The following is a 24,255-nucleotide window of genomic DNA, read 5'->3' on the forward strand; positions in this document are numbered from 1 at the left end:
CAAGTCCACTTATGGCTTGCAGGCAACTCCAGACAGCCCACCATCTCGGCCAGAAAGGAGCCCACTCCGCCTCACCATTGCTTCTTTTCCTTCCACCCAGGACCCCACTTCTCCTGGCCTGCAAGTAGCCATCCCTGGGATGCCAACAGGCAGGCACCGGGGTCTATCTCCCAGAAGCCAACTGCATCTCCATGGGTTCAGCCCTCAGAAGGGCAGGTGGGGGCTTCCTGGATCCCAGTTGCTCACAGTCAGCCCAGCCCCCACCTCTAAAGCCATCAATCTATAGGCCAACCTCCACGGGCAGAGGAGGCCAAGCCACAAGCCTCCAAAAGGTGACACGCCACACTCCTCTAGGTTCTCCAGACTGATGCCAAGGTGATTTCTCCACTGACGTCAGCACCCTCTGTAGTGCAGGGGTTGGAGTTATTCCAGGGACAGGCCAATAGGAGAAGGAGAAGTGCCTTCCTGAACAGCAAGGGGATCTGAGAAAAGGAAGCCAGCATATTTCTGCACCAGGGACCTTGTGCGTGAGGCAAATGTGATAACCACGACACCACAGAAACTCTATCTATTTAGCTGGTGCTTGCCCTGGCACACACCAATGGGGAAACAGAGAGAGTGGTGGCAGCCCTTCGATAGGTCAGCTGGTAGAGCAGAGGACTGGAGCCGGTGCTCAGGAAGTCATCCTTACGTCCCCCTTCTGAACCTTGCTTGGAGGAGAGCTTCTTTTTCTTCCCCTTGCCGATGTAAGCGGGGGAATGGTCCCGCTATTGTGGGGAACTTTCCTGGCTTCTGTGTACCCCGGTGAAGTGGGCTAGCGAAAGGATCTGAGTCCTCGCTCCCACTTCCTTTACCCAGAGGCCTCCCTGCCCTTGAGGACTCTCCTGTTTGGCAGAGTTCTCGTAGCCCCAACAAGACTGGGCCCAGGATTCCTGGGGGGCTCAACCCCCAACCCTGCTGTGGCCACCTAGGACAGGGGCTAAGGTGTCCCCACTCCGGGGTACCCTCTCTGCACTGGGCACCTCCCTGACCCACTGATTATTCCATACAATTTAAAGCAAATACAAGTTGTTTACTTAACAATCAATTTAAAGAAAAGAATAAGAATAAATGGGAACGGTTACAGGGAAACACATCACCCTGCTCTGTGGCAGGGAACATTACAAACAATGTCTCTGGACATCAAAGCACTTTGCAGTCTGTTCCTTGTAGGCCCCAGGCCTCCTTCTCAGGCCCTGGCTGTGCTGCAGGGATGCTGTGGGTGGGACACTTGAAATGGTGGTGACCACACACCTCCGGGCTTTGGGTGGTGGGATCCTTCTTTCCAGTGCCAGCCCCCCGGCAGGTTAAGGTCCCCCTCCCAGCCTGGCCTGCATGGACCCTTGGCTGGAGTGTCTTTCTGCGCTGGGCCCTTTTACCAAGGTTCCCCCCCTTGGCTGGCCCCAGTTGCTCACCACACTCTGGCTCTCTGGCTGCAGCTCTGCTCCCAGCACAGGATCTGCTCTCCCTGGGATGTGCCTCTGGCTCTCTGGCTGCAGCTCCGCTCCCAGCACAGGATCTGCTCTCCCTGGGATGTGCCTCTGGCTCTCTGGCTGCAGCTCCGCTCCCAGCACAGGATCTGCTCTCTCTGGGCTGTGCCTCTGGCTCTCTGGCTGCAGCTCTGGCCCCTCTGGATCTGGCCTGGCTCTGTTCTCCAGCTCAGCTTGGGCCCCTGCTTCCTCCTTAGCTCGGCCCCACTCCGTCTGACTCCGGCACATTCCTGCTCACACACGGAGGACGGGACCCACACTGGCCTTCTGTCTCCCTGATTAGCCGGCCTGCCCTGTCAATCAGGCTGACCTGGAGCATTGGCCTCTTGCCATTGTTCCTGGGGACTGTCAGTCTCAGGGTCCTGATTTGCCATCAATCCCTCCCCTTTTAGTGCTGGGAGCTAGCAGCCAAAACACCCCCACTGAATGTTAGTAAGGGGGCAACAGTCCCCTTACATTCCCCCCTGCTAAAATTCTGCCACAGCCACAATAGTTACACCGGTACATCCAGGCCCCATAACAACAACATATATCCACATTATATTATATTAAAAACCCATTAACAATTACGAAAAGAACATTTAACATAGTTAACACTCCACATCTACTTCTTAATACTATACATAACAATATTTATCAACACACTACATAGAACCAATAAAATAAGTATCTCTAAGTCTAACAGGAAGTACACCTTTATTAGCCCTCTGGGACCTCCTTAAAACTGGTGGTTCATTACCCATATTTTCTGTTTCCCTATCCTCGGGTAATACTGGGTCAGTTTGAGGGATCTGGCCATTCTCGTTAGGGTTTGGGTTTGCCCCACTCTGTCCCCCTCTGTATTTGGTTTGTGGGACTAGAACCATTTCCCAACTGGTTTCAGCCTCCTCAGAGTGTACTGATCTACGCCTCCTATGGTCCCTGTCTGGACTAAGAGTGCAATGTTTCAACTGGTCCCTGTGTACTACTCTCTCAGGACCTCCTCGTTCAGGCCGAATGGTGTAAACTGGTAGCTCGGGATTGGTGTGAGCAACTACAATGTGGGGCTTTGACTCCCACTTGTCCTGTATTTTATTTCGCCCCCGGTGTCTATGGTTACGAACTAGTACACGGTCACCGGGCCTGATGAGAGCCCCACTGGACTTGCGATCATAAGTCCTTTTCCTACTTTGGGCAGTGTCTTTAGTTGTATTGAGAGCAACTTCACAGGCTATTTTCAGCCTGTCATGGTGACCTTTGACTTGGTCATCATAATTGGTCACCTCATCCTTAGAAAAGATTTCTTGATGTTTCTCTGGCAACGCCCTTATGTTAGCCACATGTGCAGGAATCAGCCCTTGGCGTGCCACGTGAACAGGAACTGGCAGTCTCCCATCACATCTTTCTGGAAGAAAGGTAACTCGTCCTCCCTTCTCCCTCATCATCTGCAGCTCATTTTCTGGTACACAGCGGTGTTCATCAAGGATCTTCCCTTTCCACGGAGGAATAATGGTCTTCTGTTTTCTGCCCACTTTAACATTTTCAATATGCCTCCTGGGGCCCAGGGAATGACTCTGCCTCTCCGCTCGAGCCAATACTCTACTCCGCACAGCATTCTTCGTATAGTGCTCGTGACAGTTCATCCTCCTGGTTCCTTCTCCTGGTAAGAGTAGCTCCTTCAGCTCACTGATGATGTTCATTCCTAGAATCCCTGGAACTTCTTCTCCCATATGGCTCCCTTTTGACGCTTTGTCTTTCAGGATGAAGATGCATTTTCCTGGCAGCGTTTGGCCCATATACTCTATGTCTGCTTCAAGGCACCCCGCCACTGGGATTGCCAGTCCATTAACAGCTGTTAGACGTACAAACCGTGTGCTGTGCATGGTCAGGTCCTTGTCCTTCAAATATTTTTTAAAATGCGACTCTGTAATGGTGGTGACTTCGGAGCCAGTATCTACCAAACATCTGGTCTTCACCCCTGCTATATATACTTCAGCAGTTAGACAGTCTCCAAATGCTCGCTTACAGAAGTCGCTAGATATGCTGGCACTGACCACGTTCCTCTCACTGTATGCAGAGGGATTTTCCACCAAGGACAGGCCTAGGAATCCTTCTGCCACTGCTTGGCCTTCTACTCTAGATGGACCACTCGCTCCTGGTGCCCCATTGGTTTCGAGTGCCTGGGACTCTGTTCTCCTTCTCAGTGAACATTCTCTGCTAGTATGTCCTGGCCTGTCACAAGTGTAACAAATGTATCTTCCCAGCTCATCCTTCAGTGGGGCTCTTCTTCGGGGTCCTGGGGCCCTTGGATGTCTTGGCATATTGGTGGGGTTTTTCTCTTTCATCACTTCAGTCATCACTTTCAGCATCTCCCCCTGTTGGACCGCCAGTTTTTGGACAGCTTCACTTAAGCTTTCCAATGTTAGCTGTGTTTGGGGCAGGGCTTTTTCCCCAGCAGCTGCATTCACTAGGCCCCCACTTTGTGTACAGGGGTTACTCTTGGCTGTCTCTGCCACAGGAACTTCCTCTTCTTCTGATCACATAATGGCAGCCTGCATGAGTTCATAGAACTTCTTACTGGGCTCTTCCTTAAACCTCCTTTTCATTTCACGTCTGAGGGAGTCATCACGAAGCCCCAACACCAGCTGCTCTTTCAGAGCTGTATCTGGGTCTGGAACTCGTTGAGGGTCTCGCCGCTCCACTTTGCTCATTCTCTCCTGGAGGTCATATGCATATGCCCGGATAGTTTCACCAGGCTCCTGCTTTCTCTCAAAGAACTCCTTTAGTCGGGTTCCAACAGGTACCTTGTCTCCATACACTTCTAGAAGGAGTTCAAATACCTTTTCCACATCTTTCTTGTGTGCCACTGCCATGAACTTCACTGTGGCCTTGGCCTGGCCCTTGAGGTGCTCCTCTATGAAGTCCACATGATCTTCTTCAGGTACTCTTAGCACACCCAGAGCCGCCTTCACAGACTTGACCCACTCCTCTACCGTAATGTCTCCTGGTCTAGTTGGGAAGCCACCAAACTCCGTGACCTTCCACTCCCGTGGGACATAAATAGTAGGGGGTTTCTTAGCTTCTGCTGTCTGTTGGTCTATTACTGCCTTGGCCAGCGATAAGGCTTCTCTCTGTTCAGTTCTAGCTTGTTGTAATGCCTCCGCTTGGTCTGATAATTTGCGCTGAAGTTCAGCAAACTGGGTTCGTAGTTCTTCAATTCCAGCCATGGTAGAGTGCTCAAACAGGCCTGGACAGTGCTACTAGAACTCAACCAGTAAACCAATGGGGTGGACCCTGTGGATAGGATCCTGTTAGTGACGCCAATTATGTAAGCGGGGGAATGGTCCCGCTATTGTGGGGAACTTTCCTGGCTTCTGTGCTACCCCGGTGAAGTGGGCTAGCGAAAGGATCTGAGTCCTCGCTCCCTCTTCCTTTACCCAGAGGCCTCCCTGCCCTTGAGGGCTCTCCTGTTTGGCAGAGTTCTCGTAGCCCCAACAAGACTGGGCCCAGGATTCCTGGGGGGCTCAACCCCCAACCCTGCTGTGGCCACCTAGGACAGGGGCTAAGGTGTCCCCACTCCGGGGTACCCTCTCTGCACTGGGCACCTCCCTGACCCACTGATTATTCCAGACAATTTAAAGCAAATACAAGTTGTTTACTTAACAATCAATTTGAAGAAAAGAATAAGAATAAATGGGAATGGTTACAGGGAAACACATCACCCTGCTCTGTGGCAGGGAACATTACAAACAATGTCTCTGGACATCAAGGCCCTTTGCAATCTGTTCCTTGTAGGCCCCAGGCCTCCTTCTCAGGCCCTGGCTGTGCTGCAGGGATGCTGTGGGTGGGACACTTGAAATGGTGGTGACCACACACCTCCGGGCTTTGGGTGGTGGGATTCTTCTTTCCAGTGCCAGCCCCCCGGCAGGTTAAGGTCCCCCTCCCAGCCTGGCCTGCATGGACCCTTGGCTGGGGGTGTCTTTTTGTGCTGGGCCCTTTGCCCAAGGTCCCCCCTTGGCTGGCCCCAGTTGCTCACCACACTCTGGCTCTCTGGCTGCAGCTCTGCTCCCAGCACAGGATCTGCTCTCCCTGGGCGGTGCCTGTGGCTCTCTGGCTGCAGCTCTGCTCCCAGCACAGGATCTGCTCTCTCTGTGCTGCGCCTCTGGCTGCAGCTCCGCTCCCAGCACAGGATCTGCTCTCTCTGGGCTGTGCCTCTGGCCCCTCTGGATCTGGCCCGGCTCTGCTCTCCAGCTCAGCTTGGGCCCCTGCTTTCTCCTTTGCTCGGCCCCACTCCGTCTGACTCCGGCACATTCCTGCTCACACACGGAGGACGGGACCCACCCTAGCCTTCTGTCTTCCTGATTAGCCGGCCTGCCCTGTCAATCAGGCTGACCTGGAGCATTGGCCTCTTGCCATTGTTCCTGGGGACTGTCAGTCTCAGGGTCCTGATTTGCCATCGATCACTCCCCTTTTAGTGCTGGGAGCTAGCAACCAAAACACCCCCACTGAATGTTAGTAAGGGGGCAACAGTCCCCTTACATATGTAAAGGGGGACTGTGTCTCCCTGTCTGGCCCAGGCTCCTTGGAGGAAGTGATCTCAGTGTGTCTGGCTGTCTCCATTCCTCCCACCCATAAGAATCCCTGGTGTGTGGGTGCACCCTAGACCATTAAGGATCTCTGGTGGGTGGGTGTCTCTCTCCCCCTAGTCAGGATCTCTGGGGCGTGCCTGTATAAAAAGAAACTTTGACTCACCCAGGCTGGGCTGCCATCATGGAAAAGACCAGGTCTTTCTGTGGAGGGTTTGCGTTCCTCCAAGGATGTGATGTCAGTGTGTGTGGGTGTCCCTGTCCCTTCAACCCTTAACAATCCCTGGTGCGTGGGTGCGCTGGGCCCCATTATAATCCCCTCTGTCTTACCCCCCATGAGGGATCTGGTGGATGTGGGGGTTCTCCATGCTACTGGGGGTGTCTGGTGCCCCTGTCCCTCCTGGTTAATAGTGGAGTGTGTGGGTGTCCCCCAGCTCGTTAAGGATCCGTGTTGTGTGGATGCCCCTGTTCTTCTCATTAAGAATGGTGCAACGGAGCATATGGGTGTGTCCCTCACCCCATGAACTAGCTCCCGTGTTCCCCTGCCCCCATCCAGGCTCTGTGGTGTGTGGGTGTCGCTGTTCCTCTTTTCAAGATCCGTGTTGCTTGGGTGCGTCCCTAACCCACCAGTCAGATTCCCCAGCGTGTGGGTGCTCCCATCCCCCACTCCAGGCTCTGCGGGGTAGGGGTGTCTAAAAAGAGACTGTGTCTCACTGTCTTGCCCAGGCTACGCTGCAGGGGCTATTCACAGGTGCGATCCCACTACTGATCAGCACAGGAGTTTTGACCTGCTCCGTTTCCGACCTGGGCCGGTTCACCCCTCCTTAGGCAACCTGGAGACCCCAAGCTTCCCCAGGATCACCATATTGATGCTGAACTTAGTGTGGACACCTGATCGGCACAGCCCCCTGCAGCCCAGAACTCCTGAGCTCAAGCGATCCACCAGCCTCAGCCTCCCCAGGAGCTGGGATCACAGGCACCAGCCACAGAGCCCGGCTTGCTTTGCAGTTTGGCAGCTGGACCTTTAAACTCTGCTTGTGAGCTCTGTGCCTTGGCCAGATGGGGACAGCCTGGAACTGGGAAATGCTTCTGCTCCCCCCGCCCCCGTCTCATGTCGATCTGCAGGCGCCGCTGTCCTGCCAGGTAAGATCCCGGATGTTTTGGTGCCCCCTTTCCCCGCCCAGCTGTCCGGGTACCTCTCCCCCCCCATACAGAATCCTGGATGTGTGGGTGTCCGTCCCTCTGCAGAGGATCCCGGAGTGTGGATGCCCTTGTCCCCCCCTACAACATCCTGGGTGTGTGGGTGCCACTCTCCCGCCCCCCCGTAGATCTCTGGTGGGTGGGTCCCCAGGGTGTGAGTGCTCCCATCCCCCGATACAGGCTGGGGGGGAGGGTATAACTGGCTCTCCCTGTCCTGCCCAGGCGGTGCTACAGCAGCTGTTCACAGGGGCAGCAGCCCCACTGTCAACCTGCAGCTTTAACCTGCTCCAGGGGTGACCTGCTTCACCCTCCTGTGGGAGCCCGGGGACCCCGAACTGCCCAGAATCACCTGATTGATGCCGAGCTTAGCACAGACACCGGCTCAGCATGGCAGGGTGCTGCCCTGAGCCCTGACAATCCGCTTCCCTCCGCCTCCTGCTGCACAGCGAGGGTCCCACGCGAGAGGCTTTGGGCCCAGTTTGTTCAGGAGTGTCCCAGGCTCCAGCTGTAAACTCTGCTGGTCAGTTCTGATCTTTGGCCACACGGGGGCGGCACTAACAGTCCCATCTAAACGCTGTTTGCGTTCGACCTTTCGGATCGCAGATTGTAACCCGCGGGCAGATCTGAGTGCAGCCAAATCCCTCCCCAAACTGAACATTGAAGCAGCAGCTCCCATTGGAAAGATCAGGATTTTTGCCTTTAAAAACAAGGGAAATGTCTGCAGCGAGAGACTGAAGAAGCTCAATTGATTTCATTGACTCCATGAATGTTCCTCTGTGTCCCCCTAGGAGTCATGCCCCACATTTTGGGAACCACTGAACCCTACTCGCTAAGCAGGGGCTAGTGATGCCAAAGCCCAGGGAAAGGGAGAACAAGTGCGGGGCCCCCAGCACTGGAGCCATGTGAAGGGGCTGCAGGAGAGGGGCAATGGCTGGTGGCCCAGGGAGTTAAGGGCAAAGGGGGCCCAGGAGGGGGCAGGAGTTAGGGGTGAAGGAGGTGCAAGGGTTGGGAGTGCAGGAGGTAGCGGTAAAGGGGGAGGGGGATCATTCAGGGGGAATGGGGAAGTGCCAAAGTACAAGCTTTGCCCAAGGCACCATTTCCCCTAATGCTGGTCTGAGCAAACAATTGGAAATGACCCTTCAGTGAGACCAGAACCACAGTGTAGAAAAGCCCCTTTGTTAAGTGGTGGTGGCTGAGGGCTTAGGGAGATGGGTTAGAAAGCAATAGGCATCTTTCTATGGAGGTTTGATTCTTGCCTGCTAGGCAAGGCTAGTGTGTGTTGTCTCCATGGCTGTACTTTCAGTGTCTGATCTGCCACAGGGAGCCAAGTCTAGACATATTCAGAGGCTCTATGCCAGGGTTTCTCAAACTTCCTTTCACTACAACCCCTTTTTGCAAAAAAACAAAAACAAAAAACCTTACTACATGACCCTAGAAAGACACACCAAGCCCCTCTACACTGAGCACAGGCAGAGGAGACAAAGCCTGAGCCCTGCCCCAGTTAGGGGAGGGCAAAACCAGAGCTTGAGAGATTCAGCCCTGGGTGGTGGGATTCAGACTTTTGGTTTCAGCCCCAGGCACCAACAAGTCTAATGCCGGCCCTGGCGACCCCATTAAAACAGGGTTATGACCCACTTTGGGGTCCTGACTCACAGTTTGAGAACCACTGCTCTATGCTGATGGGAGAGAGTTTTCCTGGGGGTGCAGTTAATCCACTTCCCAAGAGGTGGCAGCTATGTCAGTGGGAGAAGCTATATCGGTGGGTGTGCAAGCTGTGGTGTTTGCCACATTTAAGAAGTTTAATCAAACCCCATTTTTAAAACCACCTGTGGTCTGGGAATGGCAAAGGACCTCAATGAAGCAGGGTCTGTCCTTCAAAGTGCTGGACATCATGATTCCATAGCCCTGTTGTCATGGGGATATTGCTCAGTGTTAAAGTGCTTGACTGCAGTTTAAGCAGTTCTCAGTTCAAACCCACATGTTCTCTTATAACCCTCTTTCTTTTTTTAAAAAAAAGGAAAACATTTTCATTTCCATTCTCCATTATGTTCAGGGGCTCCTCTATACAGGAGTGCTTGATATCAATGTAAACACTCAACATTTCGCTGTCCAAATGCATAAAAACCTAGCAAAGCTGTCCATCAGCTGAAATCAGTTTCAGTCCTCAAAGTGTCAATTTATGTTTTCATCAATTAAACAAAGGTATCATACGAATGTACATTTGCAGATCCCTCTTCTCCAGGAGCTATGTTGTGCAGAAGAACAAGAGCCACATCCAGCTGCAGTTCAGGAGTCTGATGACCAAAGAGCCACAAAGTGTTCTGAAGGCTGGAGAAAAATGCTTTTTAGTGAGCTATTGAACGAGCTCAACCTGTTTAGCTTATCAAAAGAAGATTGAAAGGTGACTTCATTGAAGTGTTGAAGGGCCTTAATGGAGACAAAAGATTGTGTATTAAAGGGCTTTTTAATCTAGCAGAGAAAGGCATAACAAGACCCAACGGCTGGAAGGTGAAAAGAGACAAATTCATATTAGAAATGACACAAATATTCAACAGCGAGGATGATTCACCACAGGAACAAGCTACCAAGGAAAGTGTTGGATTTGCCATCTCCTGATGTCATTTAATGGAGACTAGATGCCTTTCTGGAATGTGTTTGCCCCAAAAGTAGCTATTGTGTCATACAGGAGGCCTGTGATATGCAGGGGGTCAGATTAGATGCTCTAATGGTCTCTTCTGGCCATAAAGTCGACTAATTTCTGAGCAACTGAGTGTAGCATTGGGAACTGTGTCCGATGTTTTCCTGTCTAGCCGGCTTGCTTCCGAGAACGAACGCTCCTTGAGTGGGGTGATCCACAGGGAGTAGCTCAAACCTCCAAAGTGCCTGGCCAGGGGCAGGACATTAGCACAGCAAGGGAGGGGTGTGGCAGTGACATCACAAAGGCTTTTTGCAGGACCTCAGACTATTGGTCAAAGGTGGGGGGGAGGTGGTGACCTCACAGAGAGATGCTGACATCAGCCAGGCAGGAGAGGGGCGAGGGGCCAGGGAAACCTCAGAGACCCCTGTGGCTTTGCTTCAGCAAGTCTCCTTCTCCAGGTCTCTCTTTGAGGACTGAGAGAGTATTCGGGTTCACGTACGTGAGCGCCAGGAGGAACCTCTTTCGAGTTTTCTCCTTCCCTTTTCCTGATTTTACTAGAAAACAGCCGTCCCTGTTTAGAAGGTAAGAGCCTCCTCGAGGTTTGAAACCTGTTCAGTCTGATCCATCTGGTGACCATTGAATTCTAGGCATGGAAAACACGAGCTTAAGGAGGCAGAATTTTATTGCGCACCTGGGATTTTGTCCCTTAGAATCACTGGGGTCATTAGGGTTTGTCCTTTTGGTTTCACCTTTTCCTCCATCCATCCATCCCTTCCTCCTTTCTCTTTGTCTCTTGCTTCTTTTGTCCTTTCTCCTGTTCCCCTCCCAACACCAGGAGGGGTGTGCGTATGTGTCTCAGGGGAGTGCTCTGCAGCTCCCACTGTGGGAGGTCCACCCGAAAATGTGGGGCTGAAATAGTGCTTGGGCAGTGATCCCCACCGGTGACCTGGGCCATCCTTTGAGCGAGAACCCTCAGCCTGCCGTCCTCAGTCTCTACCCTGATTGGCTGAGCAGGGGATTATTGACAGGGAGGAGACTCAGGTCCTTGTTGTTCTCTTTTAAGACCAAGGAAATAAGTCATAACCAGTTATATGTTTGATGAATTTTGCTGCTCCTCTGCATTAATTGTCTCTGAGCAGTTCATGATTCTCTCTAACATTGCAGTTCTCCTCAAATACTTGCTGAATATTTATTGTGCACTGTTGTTGGTCTGGAGCTCATCTGAGAGCACTTTATTCAGGTCATTCAGTGTCTGAAATTCAAGATCCGATGGTTAGTTTGAAAATCAGGGCTCGTGGGTCCTATTCCCAACTCTGCCACTGGCTGGCTGTGTGACTTAAGACAAGTCAATTCTCCTTTCTCAGCCTTAGCTTCTTCCTCTTTCAAGTAGGGATAATAATGATCCGCTCCTACCTACCTCACGGTGGATGGGGATCCATTGGAGAGTGTCACTAGGAGTAGTGCATAATATGCGGTGTCCTATGACATTTACTCAGAGCAGATTATGACATAATAGAATCGCTGAAATAGTCTATTTGATTTGTATTTTTTTATTTTGAAATTGTTAAGAGCAGCAATTACTTAGCTCAGACTGAAGCATCTTATATAATGTTTGAGATCTAAGTGTCTCCTCTTTGTGTGCGACGAGACAATTTAACACACTGTGACAAACAGGAGATGCTTTTGTTTTGCAACAAAATATTTTTGCAAAGAACTTTCATCTCACTTGTTTTGATTTCGAGAAACAAACTGGTTTAGTCTGAAGGGGATTTTCTGACAGAAATGGTTTCAATGAAATTTCCCCACCATCTCGATTCCTGGGCTCTATCCCTTTCTCTGGGTTTTTTTTGTCCATTAGAACAGGAGTCAGGACTGTTGGCTTCTCTTTCTGGCTCTGCCACCAGCTTGCTGTGTAAGGCCCTTGGGAAGGTCACTTCCCTTCTTTGTACTTCAGGCTTCTCCCCATCTGTCCAATGAGAACAGGGACAGTTCTCGAACTCTGGGCAGTCATTTTCGGCGGGACCCCGGCAGGGATAACTAAAAATGTATAAGACTTTCATTTCTTAGGAACCGGTTCCCTATAAAAAGTTCTGATTTAAGGGATGTGCCACAGTATGTATTTTTTGTACCAATAGCGTTACCATGCGTCCGTATTTTCCCAGGAGGAATTTTTAAATTTTTTAATTTTAAAAATTCCTCACAGACAGTGATTTAAAAACCAAAAAGCCTGACATGTCCGGGAAAATACAGATATATGTTAACCGTACCTAAAGTTCTTTTATAAAAAGATGGGCCTGAACCAGAAATGAGCTCCATTTCACATGTGTGGGTCCCCGCCACTCCCTGGGGGTGTGCTAGGGTGACCAGATGTCCCGATTTTATAGGGACAGTCCCAATTTTCGGGTCTTTTTCTTATATAGGATCCTATTACCCCCCACCCCATCCCGATTTTTCACACTTGCTGTCTGGTCACCCTAGGGTGTGCACATGTGTGGGTCCCAGCTGCTCCCTGCCCCCATCATTGAAGCAAGTGTGCAGGGTTACTGCCCTGGGAACTGCAGGCACCAGTGGACATGGGGCTGGCTGGAGGCAGGGCAGGGGCTTACTGGAGGTAGGGTCTGGCTGCAGGCAGGGCAAGGGGTGCGGGACTGGCTGGAGACGGGGTGTGTGGGGCTGGCAGGCTTCAGGAAGGGCCGCAGGGGCGTGCGGCAGGGTTTGGCAGGGCTGGAGACAGAGGAGTGCGGGACTGGCTGGCTTCAGGCAGAGGGGTGCAGCAGGGGTTGGCTGGAGACAGGGCAGGGGGTGTGGGGCTGGCTGCAGGCAGGGCAGAGGGTGCGGGGCCGGTGGTGTAGGGCTGGTGCGGGCAGGGGGGTGTGGGGAGCTGGCTGGCTTCAGGCAGGGCCGCAGGGGGTACGACAGGGGTTGGCTGGAGACAGGGCACGGGGTGCGGGGCTGGCTGCAGGGGGTGCGGGGCTGGTGCAGGCAGGGTGTGAGCAGGGGCTGGCTGTGAGCAGGGGGTGCAGGGCTGGCTGGAGACAGGGGCTGGCTGCGGGCAGGGCAGGGGGTGCAGGGCTGGCTGGAGACAGGGGCTGGCTGCAGGCAGGGCAGGGGGTGCAGGGCTGGCTGGAGATAGGGGCTGGCTGCGGGCAGGGCAGGGGGTGCAGGGCTGGCTGGAGATGGGCTGGCTGGAGGCAGGGGCTGGTGCAGGCAGGGCAGGGGGTGCAGGGCTGGCTGGAGATGGGCTGACTGTGGGCAGGGGGTGCAGGGCTGGCTGGAGGCAGGGGCTGGTGCAGGCAGGGCAGGGGGTGTGGGGCTGGCTGGAGGCAGGGGCAGGTGCAGGCAGGGCAGGGGGTGTGGGGCTGGCTGCAGGCAGGGGTTGCGGGTACAGAGGGTACAGCCCACCCTGTACAGTAAGTGCCCCCTCCTCCATCCGTCAGCACCGGGGTAGCATCAGCAGCCTGGGGCTTGGGGGCTATTTACATGGCCCAGGGCTCCCCTGCTTCTACCACCCCGGCCCTGTAAATAGCTGAGGGAGCCCTGGGGAAGCGGGGGGGCTCTGGGGGCTATTTAAAGGGCCAGGGCAGTAGAACCAATGGGAACCCTGGATTTTTAAATAGCCCCCGGAGCCCCGCAACCCTACCCCAGCCCCTGCTGGGAGCCCCAGGCCCTTTAAATTGCCCCCTGGGGAAGCCGGGCCACCCCAGTGCGGCGAACTGACTCTTGCTGGTACACGGTACCGGGGCTTGGGCACGGGGCCCTCTTAGGCATGGGGCCCAATTCAGGGGAATCGGGAGAATCGGCCTAAAGCTGGCCCTGTGTGGCGGTGGGGTGGGGCAGGACTTGGTCCCATTCTGGGCACCACCAAAAATTATACAAACCTGCCGCCCCTGTCCAGCCCAACCTTCTGCTGATGCACCTTAGCCCACACCCGTGCAGGGTTTGAAGCTTCCATTGCTTAAACTCCAGGACACTGAGGGATTTCAGCTCCCCTTTCCCCAGAGGGAACCTTCACCCCACTCCCAACCAGGTTCTTGTCCATGGGATCACTGTAGGGGGGCTGGGTCCCGCTGGGTCTTTTCTCTCTCTATGACAGGCCAGGGTGCAATAACTGGGGCATCTGAGCACCCAGGACCTTCTGTGGGGCTGCCATTCCCCTTCCCCTTCTGTGGTCTCGTCTGTCATTGACTCCAGCCTTTTTTCTATCCATCGTCAGCACCATCCCAAGCAAGCTGCACTCGCCTCAAAAAGACAGTGTCCCCTGCTGGGTGTAAATCACTGACCTCCCTCCTCTCTGAGCACTGACTGCCCCTCTGTTTCCTGGCCTCTCAGTCTGTGCAGATGGGACCTTTCCCTCCAGTGCTGGAGGATTCACCCTTCTCATCTACCCTTGTCCCAAGCAGCACAGCAGGTGGGAATCTTACATGTACTGAGGTGACTTAGGAGCAGAACCCCCCCCCCCCCGACCTTCCATGCAATTGGCACTTGCCCCTCACTGAGCAGGATTGAAATTCCTGCAGGGAGACATCCCAGCTGGGCATGAGCAAAGCAGCAGGGTGAAAAGAACCTGGAGATGCTGGGGATTGAACCCAGGGCCTCATACATGCAAAGCATGTGCTCTACCACTGAGCTACATCCCCAGATAGTCTTTGCTTGCTATGGGTTACACCAGGGGTAGGCAACCTATGGCACGTGTGCCAAAGGTGGCACACGAGCTGATTTTCAGTGGCACTCACAATGCCCAGGTCCTGGCCACCAGTCTTGGGGGCTCTGCATTTTAATTTAATTTTAAATGAAGCTTCTGAAACATTTTAAAAAACCTTATTTACTTTACATACAACAATAGTTGGTTATATATTAAGGCTTATAGAAAGAGACCTTCTAAAAACATTAAAATGTATTACTGGCATGCGGAACCTTGAATTAGAGTGAATAAATGAAGACTCGGCACAGCACTTCTGAAAGATTGCTGACCCCTGGGTTACACTCAGAGCCCTCTTGTTTCCAGAGCACCCAGTGGCCTAAGAGCAGCCTGGGGGACACATTCCCTGCTGTGAGGGCCAAACCTGCTGTCCTGGAGATTGCTGGTTCTTAGGGTCACTTTGCAGCAGGGCCAGATTCGATGTGTGGGGCAGAGAGAGTGGGTGCCCTGGGCTCAGGGTGCAGAGATCCAATCAGGCCTCTCCCCTGCATTGGGTGGAGGGTGCTGCCACCCCCTGCTGGAAGGTAATGGGAGGGGAGGGGGCACAGTGAGTCGCTCAACACCTGACCCTGGTGGCAGAAGTGCTGTGGGGAGCTCTAGCTGTTTCTAGGATCTGCTCTTTCCACCTGCCTGTGAAGTCCAGCTTTCCCCAGCACATTCACTGTGGTGCAATTGGGTCACTGTTTCCATGGCTGAGCAGCAAAGAATTTCTCCCAGTTTCCCTTCTATCGGCGGCAGGATTAGCCTGTGTCAGTGATTAATGAGGTGGATCTAGTTGTAGATTGTTATTCATTCCCCACCTTGACAATTCACACAGTCCCTTTCCCATGCAGATTCCCAGCACCTCGGTGATCCTGGTAGCAGGAGTTGGGTCCTGAGACTTTCACGGTTCTTTCCCCCTCCACCTGGAGTGAACTCAGCTCTTCCCCCATCCCAGACAATCCATGAAATAACAACAGGGGCATAAAGAAAGAGGGGAGGGAACATCTCACGGCCAGGGCTGGATGTGCCCAGGGCCCCCTGCTTGTCCATTGTTTCCATGGAATTTGGCCCCCTGCTTTGCACAAGGGACAGAGAAAGATCTTGCTGTTCCTGTGTCTGTGCAAGGAAAATTGTGCTTCTGTATGAAAGAGAGGCGGGAAATGGCCCCATGATGGGACAATAGCCTCAGGATTAAGACCTAAGGACTCAGGCTGAGAACTGATAGAACTCCACTCATCTGGGATTTAACAAATTGTCTTTCATGGAGCACAGCCAGTTCCAGCGTTTTTGGCACCCCAAGCGGAAAAAAAAATAAAAAAGCTGCAATCAATGGCAGCTCTACCTCTGCCACTTTTGGTGGCAATTCCTTCCCTCTGAGAGGGCCGAATTGCCGCTGAAGCCTCCCCTTTCCATTGACCAGCCCAGGGACCTGCTTGCTGCGCTGGTGCCTGGAGCCAGCCCTGCCATGGAGACACTGGGAAGATGGGGGAATCTGGAAAATAACATGGATTTGTTTACATTGCAAGTGAAGAATAATTGAAGCTTTGCTGGTAAAGCCACTTTTCCCTGGCTGGGAATTGAACCCAGGCCGTGGCAATGAGAGTGCCAAATCCTAACCACTAGACCACCAGGGAGGTGATGATGGTGCTGTTCTTCTCACTTATGCTACACTTTCTTAGGGTACTTTCTACCCACTTTCTGAAACTGTTCCACTGTCCACTCCCTGAGGGGCTAAGAGCAGAGAACCCCTGTGCTCAGGGTCACAACCTCAGCCCAACCCAAGTCACTGAAACAAACTCAAATGATGCTTCCTCCAGCAGGATCACAGAGACACAAAAAAAAAAACCCCATGAGGAACAATCCTCCTCTGCCTTCATTTACCCCATCACAACCCTCTCAGCAGCCGGCTCTTGCGGGAAGGACTGAGCTGATAGGAGCTCTGGCACAGAGACCAAGGGAGGGGTGTTGCTCCCCCTGGGTGTGAGCTGATCACATTCTGACTCTGTGTAATAGGGCTCTGAGCTTTGCCATCTTGTGAGTTCTGAGTGCTGAGCCCCCCGGACCCTTCTGCTGGGAGCATGGGGATTGCACAACAGCTGCAAGCCCTTTTCCCGTCTCCTTGTCCTCCTCGGCTTCCCCAGACCTTCCCCACAAATGGTTCTATCAGGCGCTGGAGGGATCTAAGGACCTGCAGGTTTCCCTCACCCACCTCTTAAGGCAAACAGCGATTCCCTTCTCTGACACTCCTGGGCCTGGGCTTCTTTTGAGTTTTTCCACAGGGGACCTGATTCCCTGTGAAAATGTGTGTGTGGCGTGTGGGGAACTCAGACTCAGACTCTCCCCCACTAGATGAGTCCAACAGCACCTCCCCTTGGTGGGAGATTCCTAAATTCCACCCTCCCACCCTGGTTATTCTGACCAGCTGATGGCGGCAGCATGTTAAATCAACCCCAGCTCTCTGGTCTAGAAAGCAGCATCTAACCAGCCTTGTGACAGCTCCGGTTTGCTCGCTGGAGACATAATGAACCAGGAAAGAAGGCAAATGTCAGACAGGGAACCTCAGCTCACAAATAAACACCCTCAAGCTCCTTCTACACTGCAACTGGGCAGTTGACTGACTTTAAATCTAGCTAGCTCAGTTGGTGGAGCATGATGCTCTTAATCCCACCATCATAAATCCAAGCCCCATGGTGGGTGGTAGCGACAGCCCTTAGGTGTCACTCTTCTGCTAATAGTGACAGACCAAAATGAAACAAACTCTCTATGCTCTTCGGCAGGTCATGTTTCCTCCTCTCTCTGAGCTTCAGTAAAACATGAAGAGAGACCAAACTGACATTTGCACCCTCCGTTAAGAGAGGAATTTCTCCTCTTCCATTCTACCCCAGGCAAGAAGAGGGGATAATAACCATTTAACAGATGACTTCAGAGAGAAAAGTTTGGTCTTTATAAATAGGACGATGATCCATTGTTCTCCATGTCCACTGACGGTAGGACAAGAAGTAATGGGCTTAATCTGCAGCCAGGGAGATTCACGTTAGATGTTGGGAACAGCTTTCTAACTCTGAGTGTAGTTAAGCTCTGGAATAGGCTCCCAAAGGCGTCTGTGGAGTCTCTGTCCTCAGAGGTTTTTAAGAACAGGTTGAACAAACCTCTGTCAAGGATACTCTACATATACTTGGTCCCATAGACAACCTGCTCTGGCTCTGGTTCCCTCCTTCTGCTCCCTGCCTGGGCCGGCTGCTGTGGGCACTTGACCCCACATGGCCCTGACGCATCGTCTCTGCTTGGCCCTGCCTCAGCAGACAGGGCTGGATTTCATGACCTCTCCAGGGCCCTTGCAGCCGTACAGCTCTGTAATTCGATGCCATCGCAATATAATATAAACAACAACAAAAGTGGAAACACCCCAATCTAACATCTAACAATTCAGCATGAACTGACATTCCACAGCACAAAGTGACAATACGTAGGAGTGCAAAGCCCGACAATTCAGCACCATGCAAATGAACGCGTCATAGGGCAAAATGACACACTGCAAAAGAGATCAGCTCAAACCGACACAACACAAGGCAGTGCAAAAACCATACAACACGAAACAATGTGTCAGAGTGCAAAGTGACACTGGGCAAAACAGCTCAGCGTGGAACAACAACACAGCACAAACCCACACCACAGAATCATATAGAAAGGTAGGGTTGCGAGGGAACCTGAGAGTCAGGACCAAATCTCCCTAGGCCACCCCTGACAGGTGTTTGAAGAACAGGGAAACAAAGGGCACCACGAACGTATGTTTTTTGGATGAGCCAAGAAAAGGGAGCAGCATTGTCCCCCTTGGGTAGCCCCTGTTCAGTTCCAGGTCAGAAAGCAAAACTCTTCTGCAAGAATATCCAAAAAATGTTGTGTTTCACTTTACTTCATAAGTACAGTTGTGTGGCAATGAAATGATAACCCTAAAGTTTCATAAAAGTGTGGGAAATACGGATGTATCTGAGAAAATGGCTTGGAATGAAGAAAGACAAAAAGTGATCAGTCGAGAGAACAGGCCCTGTTTCCCCCTGGTTTGGAGCTTCTCTCACAACTACTGGAATAGCAAAGCTAAGCAAATGGTGTTCTATTGTTGCAAAGGAGATTGAAGTGAGGCTATTTTCTCCAGATAGAATTAAATGGTAAAATGTCAGGAGTGGGATGTGAAACCACATGTCCATGCAGAGACCAGAACACCCAAGGGATTGGAAAAAAAAGAGTCTTATAACTAGCACTTTAGACCAGTCCACCATCCTGATACCACAAAGAATATGACTTATGAACCCTAGTTTTCATTAATAGTTGATTAACTCTTTAGGGTGGTCAAGATGGCACATCTCTTTCAACTCCTAGAGACCTTCTACAGCACAGCTGATTTTTAGACACACTCACCCGGACCTAAAGTTACACGTTTCCTGGAGCTCCATGAGTTCTGCGGTGTTGTAATGTCCCTGCTCACATTTTAAGTGAACAAAAGATGGGTGCTGGCATTCTGAGACAGTAATGGTGAACCTCAAAATCCTGCCCTGGGGGCCAGACAGTTAAGCAACCAGCACCCACAACCTCTACCATGATAGCATCCTGTCTGGGAACAACTCACTTACCAACAGCTGGGGTGTGAAATCCCCATTTCTTTGTTGTTCTGTCACTGTAGTCCCCACTTTCCTATTGCTTGTCTGTATAATCTCTGTCTGGTGCTGTGACTGTTTCTGTCTGCTGTATAATTAAATTGTTGGGTGTAAACCAATTAAGGTGGTGGGGTATAATTGGTTAGATAATCATGTTACACTATGTTAGGATTGGTTAGTTACATTTCAGTAAAATGAGTGGTTAGGGTATAGCTAAGCCAAAGTCCAGTTTTACTATATAGTCTGCAGTCAATCAGGAAGTAAGGGGGGGAATGGGAATGGGGGGTAGGGGAATTGGAATTATGTTTTGCTAAGGGGGGGAATAGGAACAGGGAAGGGGAACAGGGACACAGACAAGCCTTTGTGGTGTCAGAGCTGGGAAGGGGGATACTGAGGAAGGAAATTGGAATCATTGCTTGCTGGAAGTTTACCCCAATAAACATTGAATTATTTGCACTTTTGAGCTTCATGCATTGCTGCGCTCTGGTTACGCAAGAAGGACCAGGGAATGGGAGGGTGCTGGGATAAACCCTCTAACAAGTACCTCTTTCAGGGTGTGAAAACCCCCGGATCCAGTATAATTAAGCTGACCTAAGCTGTGGTTATATAGTGCTAAATGAAAGGAAAGACTCTCTCCTCAGGGGGACTGAGTCATCTATCTGCCGCCCTGACCGGGAAAACCGAGAGGTCTGCTGCTTGCCAGGGGCTAGGATTCACGATGTGACAGAGAGACTGCCGAGACTCATCAAGCCCTCGGATCGCTACCCCTTCCTGCTTCTCCACGTGGGCACCAATGATACTGCCAAGAATGACCTTGAGCGTATCACTGCACACTACGTGGCTCTGGGAAGAAGGATAAAGGAGTTTGAGGCGCAAGTGGTGTTCTCGTCTATCCTCCCTGTGGCAGGAAATGGCCAGGGTAGAGACCGTCGAATTGTGGAAATCAATGAATGGCTACTCAGATGGCGTTGGAGAGAAGGGTTTGGATTCTTTGACAATGGGATGGTCTTCCAAGAAGAAGGATTGCTAGGCAGAGATGGGCTCCACCTCACGAAGAGAGGGAAGAGCATCTTTGCAAGCAGGCTGGCTAACCTAGTGAGGAGGGCTTTAAACTAGGTTCACCGGGGGAAGGAGACCAAAGCCCCGAGGTAAGTGGGGAAGTGGGATACCAGGAGGAAGCACAAGCAGGAGACTGCAAGACGGGAGGACTCCTGTCTCAGACCGAGAAAGCGGGACAATCAGCGGGTTATCTTAAGTGCCTATACACAAATGCAAGAAGCCTGGGGAACAAGCAGGGAGAATTAGAAGTCCTGGCACAGTCAGGGAATTATGATGTAATTGGAATAACAGAGACTTGGTGGGATAACTCACATGACTGGAGTACTGTCATGGATGGATATAAACTGTTCAGGAAGGACAGGCAGGGCAGAAAAGGTGGGGGAGATGCGTTGTACGTAAGAGAGCAGTATGACTGCTCAGAGCTCCAGTATGAAACTGCAGAAAAACCTGAGTGTCTCTGGATTAAATTTAGAAGTATGAACAACAAGGGTAATGTCGTGGTGGGAGTCTGCTACAGACCACCGGACCAGGGGGATGAGGTGGACGAGGCTTTCTTCCAGCAACTAACAGAAGTTGCTAGATCACAGGCCCTGGTTCTCATGGGTGACTTTAATCACCCCGATATCTGCTGGGAGAGCAATACAGCAGTGCACAGACAATCTAGGAAGTTTCTGGAAAGTGTAGGGGACAATTTCCTGGTGCAAGTGCTGGAGGAACCAACTAGGGGAAAAGCTCTTCTTGACCTGCTGCTCACAAACAGGGAAGAAATAGTAGAGGAAGCAATAGTGGATGGGAACCTGGGAGGCAGTGACCATGAGATGGTCGAGTTCAGGATCCTGACACAAGGAAAAAGGGAAAGCAGTAGAACAGAGACCCTGGACTTCAGAAAAGCAGACTTTGACTCCCTCAGGGAACTGATGGGCAAGGTCCCCTGGGAGAATAACATGACGGGGAAAGGAGTCGAGGAAAGCTGGCTGTATTTCAAAGAAACCTTATTGAGGTTGCAGGAACAAACCATCCCGATGTGTAGGAAGAAAAGTAAATATGGCAGGCGACCAGCTTGGCTTAACAGTGAAATCCTTGCTCTTCTTAAACACAAAAAAAACAGCTTACAAGAAGTGGAAGATTGGACAAATAACCAGGGAGGAGTATAAAAGTATTGTTCAGGCATGCAGGTGTGAAATCAGGAAGGCCAAATCACACTTGGAGTTGCAGCTAGCCGGAGATGTTAGGAGTAACAAGAAGGGTTTCTTTAGGTATGTTAGCAACAGGAAGAAAGTTAAGGAAAGTGTGGGCCCCTTGCTGAATGAGGGAGGGAACCTAGTGACAGAGGATGTGGAGAAAGCTAGTGTACTCAATGCTTTTTTTGCCTCTGTCTTCACAGACAAGGTCAGCTCCCAGACAGCTGCACTCTGCAGCACGGTATGGGGAGGAGGTGACCAGCTCTCTGTGGAGAAAGAAGTAGTTCGGGGCTATTTAGGAAAGCTGGACGAGCACAAGTCCATGGGGCTGGATGCGCTGCATCCGAGGGTGCTAAAGGAGTTGGCCGATGAGATTGCAGAGCCATTGGCCATTATCTTTGAAAAATCATGGCTATCGGGGGAGGTCCCGGATGACTGGAAAAAAGCTAATGTAGTGCCCATCTTTAAAAAAGGGAAGAAGGAAGATCCAGGGAACTACAGGCCAGTCAGTCTCACCTCAGTCCCTGGAAAAATCATGGAACAGGTCCTCAAGGAATCAATCCTGAACCACTTAAAGGAGGGGAAAGTGATCAGGAACAGTCAGCATGGATTCACCAAGGGCAAGTCATGCCTGACTAACCTAATTGCCTTCTATGACAAGATAACCAGCTCTGTGGATGAGGGGAAAGCAGTGGATGTACTATTTCTGGACTTTAGCAAAGCTTTTGATACAGTCTCCCACAGTATTCTTGCCAGCAAGTTAAAGAAGTCTGGGCTGGATGAATGGACGGTAAGGTGGATAGAAAACTGGCTAGATGGTCGGGCTCAACGGGTAGTGATCAATGGTTCCATGTCTAGTTGGCAGCCGGTATCAAGTGGAGTGCCCCAAGGGTCGGTGCTGGGGCCGGTTTTATTCAATATCTTCATTAACGATCTGGAGGATGGTGTGGACTGCACCCGTAACAAGTTTGCAGATGACACTAAACTGGGAGGAGTGGTTGATACGCTGGAGGGTAGGGATAGGATACAGAGGGACCTAGACAAATTAGAGGATTGGGCCAAAAGAAATATGATGAGGTTCAACAAGGACAAGTGCAGAGTCCTGCACTTAGGACGGAAGAATCCCATGCACTGCTACAGACTAGGGACCGAATGGCTGGGCAGCAGTTCTGCAGAAAAGGACCTAGGGGTTACGGTGGACGAAAAGCTGAATATGAGTCAATAGTGTGCCCTTGTTGCCAAGAAGGCTAATGGCATTTTGGGTTGTATAAGTAGGGGCATTTCCAGCAGATCAAGGGATGTGATCATTCCCCTCTACTCAGCACTGGTGAGGCCTCATCTGGAGTACTGTGTCCAGTTTTGGGCCCCACACTACAAGAAGGATGTGGATAAATTGTAGAGAGTCCAGCGGAGGGCAACAAAAATGACAGACAGAGACCAACACCTAGAAAATCTCCACCAAGCATTCTCAAGACTACAGTACCCACACGAGGAAATAAGGAAACAGATCAACAGAGCCAGATGTATACCCAGAAACCTCCTACTGCAAGACAAACCCAAGAAAGAAACCAACAGGACTCCACTGGCCATCACATACAGTCCCCAGCTCAAACCCCTCCAACGCATCATCAGGGATCTACAACCCATCTTGGACAATGATCCCACACTTTCACAGGCCTTGGGTGGCAGGCCAGTCCTCGCCCACAGACAACCTGCCAACCTGAAGCATATTCTCACCAACAACTGCACACCGCACCATAGTAACTCTAGCTCAGGAACCAACCCATGCAACAAACCTCGATGCCAACTCTGCCCACATATCTACACCAGCAACACCATCACAGGACCTAACCAGATCAGCCACACCATCACCGGTTCATTGACCTGCACGTCCACCAATGTAATATATGCCATCATATGCCAGCAATGCCCCTCTGCTATGTACATCGGCCAAACTGGGCAGTCTCTAAGGAAAAGGATAAATGGACACAAATCAGACATTAGGAATGGCAATATACAAAAACCTGTAGGAGAACACTTCAACCTCCCTGGCCACACAATAGCAGATTTTAAGGTGGCCATCTTACAGCAAAAAAACTTTAGGACCAGACTCCAAAGAGAAACTGCTGAGCTCCAGTTCATCTGCAAATTTAACACCATCAGTTTAGGACTAAACAAAGACTGTGAATGGCTTGCCAATTACAGAACCAGTTTCTCCTCCCTTGGTTTTCACACCTCAGCTGCTGGAACAGGGCCCCATCCTCCCTGATTGATCTAACCTCGTTATCTCTAGCTTGCTTCTTGCTTGCTTATATATACACACCTGCCCCTGGAAATTTCCACTGCTTGCATCCGAAGAAGTGGGTATTCACCCACGAAAGCTCATGCTGCAAAACGTCTGTTAGTCTATAAGGTGCCACAGGACTCTTTGCTGCTTCTACAGAACCAGACTAACACGGCTCCCCTCTGAAAAATGATTAGGGGGCTGGAGCACATGACTTATGAGGAGAGGCTGAGGGAACTGGGATTATTTAGTCTGCAGAAGAGAAGAATGAGGGGGGATTTGATAGCTGTTTTCAACTACCTGAAAGGGGGTTCCAAAGAGGATGGATCTAGACTGTTCTCAGTGGTAGAAGATGACAGAACAAGGGGTAATGGTCTCAAGTTGCAGAGGGGGAGGTTTAGGTTGGATATTAGGAAAAACTTTTTCACTAGGAGGGTGGTGAAGAACTGGAATGGGTTACCTAGGG

At 51.4% G+C, this 24,255-nt stretch overlaps 2 non-coding genes across 2 annotated transcripts; both read right to left on the minus strand.

The window, feature by feature from the left end:
- Positions 1 to 14,497: 14,497 nt before the first annotated feature.
- Positions 14,498 to 14,569, minus strand: TRNAA-UGC. The gene has a single exon. It is a non-coding gene; the product is annotated as a tRNA-Ala (tRNA).
- Positions 14,570 to 16,175: 1,606 nt separating this feature from the next.
- On the minus strand, positions 16,176 to 16,247 carry TRNAE-CUC. The gene has a single exon. It is a non-coding gene; the product is annotated as a tRNA-Glu (tRNA).
- Positions 16,248 to 24,255: the final 8,008 nt, after the last annotated feature.

The sequence above is a fragment of the Mauremys reevesii genome, linkage group 12 (genome assembly GCF_016161935.1).
Source record: "Mauremys reevesii isolate NIE-2019 linkage group 12, ASM1616193v1, whole genome shotgun sequence".
Classification (NCBI taxonomy): Eukaryota; Metazoa; Chordata; order Testudines; family Geoemydidae; genus Mauremys; species Mauremys reevesii.